This window comes from Gavialis gangeticus, unplaced genomic scaffold (genome assembly GCF_001723915.1).
Source record: "Gavialis gangeticus isolate Ggan-Ray unplaced genomic scaffold, GavGan_comp1, whole genome shotgun sequence".
Lineage (NCBI taxonomy): Eukaryota > Metazoa > Chordata > Crocodylia > Gavialidae > Gavialis > Gavialis gangeticus.
The window spans coordinates 39,096,088-39,101,673 of NW_017729028.1; positions in this window are offsets into that span (position 1 = coordinate 39,096,088).

A 5,586-nucleotide genomic window follows, 5' to 3' on the forward strand; every position below is an offset into this window, starting at 1 on the left:
TTGAGTGGCAGCTGCTATTGCCGCTGCTCATCTCTTAGCAACATGAGGTTAGGCCAGAAGCTCAGGCAGCAGCGTGGGCTCCTGGGGGCTGCTCCTGGTGCCCCATTCACCCCCGCGCCCCTTGGGGCAGGGCTGTACCTCCCTTGCAAAAGCCTCTGGGAGGAGTCATGGAGTGCGTCTACCTGGCTCAGTGCTCACCGCAGAAAAGACTCCTTTGGACAGAAGGGGCTGTACTGGCACCCCTTTTAAGCTGGCACCTGGGACTGGTGCCTTCTCACCCTGCCCTAGTTATGCCACCTAGGGATGGCACCTTAAAGACTAACTGGTTCAGAAATGTGAGTTTTCCTAGGCAACAACCTACTTTGCTGGAGGCTAACATATCACAGTATCTGACACAGTGGGCATGTCTACACATGTATTAATGCACTTTTCCTAATTTAGTACCTCTGGGCACTTTTTTAAATACGCTTTGGGGGTGGGGAGGGGAGCGACACTTTAATTAGCATGGCTCCAAGACCTGCTCTAACTAAAGCACCATGGTGTCTCGTGTATCAGCATCCCTGCACTTAAAAATGGTGGTGGGAGCACTTGAACAAAAGCTTGCTCGATGAGCTTTAGTTCAAGTGCCCCGCCGCCATTTTTGGAGCAGCCTCGATTAATCGGGTTTGCTCTGACACACGGGAATTCCAGTGCATTGGAGAAGACGCCACGCTCGTGTATAGATTCCCTCCAATGTGAGGTACTAAATGAATGCGCATCAGGCTGCCCTAATGTGCAGTACCCAAAGCGCACGTTTTTAAGGGATGCTTAATGCACAATAGCCTATTTTCCTGTGCATTAGCATAATTGCACAGTGAAATAGGCTACTGAACATTAAAGTGCACATGTAGACACAGCCAGTACGTTGTACCTGCAAGAGCTCATGCCTGTCTGCACCATTTAGTCTCTAAGGTGTTACCCTACCTACTCTTCTGCCTGACTTCAGACTAACATAGCTAACTGTTTCGTGGGATTTTAATGCTGCTAGCTAGCCAGAGGATCTTGCTGAAAATAAAGTCAGGGTAGTGTCTTTCAGACTGTCCCTGTGGAGAAGCTACCATGCTTCTCTCTTGTTCTCTCCCTATTTCTTTTCTTGCTAATGCCATGTGGAAACAGCGGTCTGGTAAAGAATTCCTCAGACCCGCTGGCACTCGTAACCTGGTATATGGCCCTGCAGTTTGTTGTGGTGGGTTTATGCTGATATCACAAAGATTTATGACTGTGGAAGACAAATAAACACCGCATTTCCCTCCCCTCTCACTTCTTTGTATAGTTCTCCTGATTAACACAGAAAGAGGAAGGTGGACCGCAGAGGAAACGTAATGGGACGAGTATGTGAAACAACGGATTCTATGGGAATCACCCGGTGATTGTCATGTCAACGTGTTATTTTCACACTGGCTTCTGGGATTACAAGACTCTAGGACATATTATAGAACCGTCCAGGGCTACAGGTCTTTTTGTCTCAGACCAACACAGCTACCAAGTACACCCCTGAAACATGGAAAATGCCATGTTTTGGATTTTAAATGTCACTGCAGAACAACAAGGAAGTTTTTTTACCTCCCTGCCTGCCATCTGACACCTCCAGGGAAGGACTTCTACCTGATCATCACATCAGAGAGCTACTCAACACAGCTCACAAAGACACTCTCATGGACCCAGAGGGACAGCCTTCCATCTTCAGCTCCCCCTGTGCAAAAATGAAGTTTATTTCCTACCTATGGGGACTTTTTTATCATCTTGTACCATCTACACTTTTCCCAGAGCCCGACGAAGGGACTTTGATCCCGAAAACTTGCATTTTCTTGCCATTTTCCAGTTGGTCTAATAAAAAGTATCATTTTGGAACCAAGAGTTCTAGTATTTTGCAGGACTATAGAAGACGTTTGTCCACTCACAGGCATGTTCTCACTTATTTCATGCATGCATCTGTCTAATAAGCTTAGAATGTAACCAAAGGTTTGTTAACCAAAGGTGTATTAGGACAGTGGAGAATCTGCATCTTATTACAGGAGTTAACACACAGCATTCACCGTCTTGAATCCAGAAGTGGATTCCAGCTCCCAAACGAGCTCTACCTGAGCTCTGATAATATTCAGACCCAGACCTCTGCTTTGTCACTCAGCCGGGTGTCAACTTAAAAAGGACTTAAGGTCGAATGAGCTTTTCACAAGACAATACCAATTAAGTCTTGGGGCATGAGTTATGGTTTCATGGAGAATGCAGAAAAGTCCCCTGTTCAGTGGTCGTGGTCCTTGTTTCCCAAGAGAGCCTGTAGTCTTCACCTCTCTGTGACTCAGCTCCAGGAAACTCTGCTCAGACAGTCCTCCCACATAGGGCCACATTCCTTCTGGTTGCACCAGGCCAAGATTTCATTTGCTCTGTTAAGTCTGTTTATTGGCTCAAAGGAGGTCTGTTTTTAATCTTTTACCTTTTACTTAAGGCAAATACACAAAAGTCAGACTCAACTGATGTTACAAAGCTGCACTGAATTAGAGACTTAAAAGTTAAGGCTTTCTAAAGAGACTCTTAATTAACCCTGAGTAGGGGAAAACAGACACATTTACTGTAGGACAAAAGGGGGTGTCAACATGCTCTTACAGTGACCAGGGACGGGCAATTATTTTGGGTGGAGGCCACTTACTGAGTTATGGCAAGCCATCGAAGGCTGCATGATAGGCAGCCAAGGGCAGATAAATATTAATTTTCTAAATTTTTTAGGGGCCCCGTGGGCCAGATAGAATGGCCTGGCGGGCTGCATCCGGCCCCCGGGCTGCATTTTGCCCACCCTGTCTTACACTATGGCAAGTAGAAGCTAAATCATGATAAGTGGCCCATCTTTGATTCAAGGCTAAGCTATCTTAGGTTAGCTTCCACCGACTTGCGAGTAAGCACAGGCACTGGGGCAGTTATGGTGGGGTAGCTGACACCACAACAAAAGACTTCCTCTTTCCTGCCCCTTTAACTCCATGCTATATTCTTCATAAAGCCATTGTCCTAGAGGCAGTAGTCTAGTGGGAAGGGCACCGGACTGGCTTTATGATATGTGATTCTATTCTAAAATCTTTCCAGCTCATTCTCTGATCTGCGATGTGACCTTTGACCTATGCCTCAGTTTCCCCTTGTATCTCGTCTTCTTTGTTTAGATGGTAAGATCTTGGAGTGGGCCTCCCAGCCTAGCATGGAAATTTCCTGGGGACTTAATGACACAGCATTCTCTCCGCAGATATTCAGTTATGCATAGATACATCTCTCCATCTCAGGGGTGAGCAATTATTTGGGGTGGAGGGCTCCTTAAGAAGTCTAGTGAGCTGTTGTGGGCTGGGAGGGAGGGCAGTGCTGATATGGCTTGACATGGTGCAGGGCTGGGGGGAATGGCAATTGGTCCTATCTGCCCCGGGCCATCTGCCCTGGAGCCACCACTGGGGACATTGGATGAAGCAGGCAGGTGGGCAGATGGGGTCTCCATGGCTATCAGCCTGGGACCCGTGCAGGCAGAGTGTGTTGAGCAGGGAGGATGGGATGGGGCCACAGGGAAGTGGGAAGGGCCATCTGGGAGCAGGATGGGTGGCTGAGGCTGGCACTGGGGCTGGGATTGCAGGGTGGTGACAGCATGGGGCTGGGCCCAGGCCAGAGCCACTATCCATGATCTGCTTCCCTCATGCTCCTGTGTGCAGAACCAGCGCCCATTGTACGGAAATGCAGGGAGCACATCACAGCTCTGCACTGGGCCCTGGCTCTGTGCTGTCACCGTCCTGCAACCCTGACCCCAGCCAAGCCCCTGCCTGCCCATCCCACTCCCAGATGCTGTTCCCCACCTGCCCACGGCCCCATCCCATCTGATCATGCCCTGCCCACGGGGGTCCCAGCCAGTCTCCCAGAAGACCCCACCTGCCCTCTCTGTCCAGCGCTCCCAGTGGCGAGTACAGGGCAGACTGGCTGCAGCAGCCAGGCAGACAGTCTGGCCATCGTGCCGCCCCACGCACCCAGGAGTGATGGTACTGGCCACATGCACCATGACCTGGGCTGCTTTCCACATCTGGGTTGGGCAGGGTCAAGGGACCCGCCACAGGCTGGATAAAATCCCTTGGTGGGTCGGATATGGCCCGTGGGCCACATTTTGCCCACCCCCACTTTATGTCCATACAGGTAGGGTTAGACATAAAAAACGTGACTGCTGGTCTTCACCCATATAGAAAGCGTGTCCTCGGTTTCACAAATGACCACTCCTTTGCCCTTTCGCTTCCTGTTCTGTGTTCAGACTCTGAATCATGCTTCTTCTTTCCTGTGAAATTCATGTGCATCTGTGCTCTCCTGCTCTCCTTTCTAGATTCTGCTTGCTTTTCAAAACACATTTCCATAACATAGATCAGCCTGGTCTGCTCCTTCCCAGCTGGGTTTCATCTCTTCTATAAAACCCTTGGCATCCAAGGGTCTGCATTTTTTGCAGACAAGGGCTTCCTAGAGAGAGGCGATGGCACATTGGAGCCCCTGGACCATGTGAGAAGGAAGTCTAGAAACCCAGAGATGTTGAGCCTGCGCAACTGCAAATGGGGTCTGATGTAGGTGCCAGACCTCAGGGACTCGGAAAAGAACCACCTAGCAACAGTGAAGTTATAGCCCGGCTTTTTCCTTCTCTACCAAATGTATCAGGCAGCAAGAGGCTATTCAAGCTTTAACCACTCTGGAGAAATAAAGACTCAGAGGGGATTTGATGACAGCCTTCAAGTACATGAAGGGCACTTATAAAGAGAAGGGTGACAGGGGACAGAATAAGACAAACAAGTCTAAAATGCAGCAAGGGAAATTAGGGTGGATATGAGGAAGCAATTCTCACTATGAGGGTGTTTAAGCAACAGAACTGATGATGATGATGACCTAGAGGACTTGTGGGATCTCTATTCCTGGAAGTTTCTAAGAGTAGATTAGACAAACACTCAGAGGAAATATTTTAGACAGGACTGATCTTGCCTTGAGCAGAGAGATGGATTAGATGACCTCCAGAGGCCCATTATTTTATGAAAATTTGCATCTGAGAGTTACAGCGGGTATTGGCCAAGTCAGAAATTTAAAAAAACAACTACACCCCCTGCTTTGTAGCATGGTGTTCAGCATCTGGCATTTGTTGTGTTGCCTTCAGTAAACAACTTTATTAGGGGAAAAATCATTCTTAAAAATTAACAGAAGCTCATTTCTGTGCAAAACAGCTCCAACAGGGTTGATGGTGAAGACACCTGTGCGTCTCATTTTTGGAGTCACCCACGGGCTTCACTGAGGTTTCATTTGCTCAGTGCAACTTGCCTTTAAGACATCAAAGCAGAAATCTGTCATTGCTTAACACCGGCTTTGTTGCCAACGCCCGAATGAAAGGCCAGCAACCAACACTTAAAGCTCTGGGGATCTGTTAATTATTACGAAACTGGTAACAAAGAACTACAGTGCTATTAAATACATGAATCACAGCCCTTCTAGTGCTATACTGATCCAAGCCAAGCTTGGCACATGGGGTTTAAATCTTCAAACATGTTACAGCTTTTATCTTCC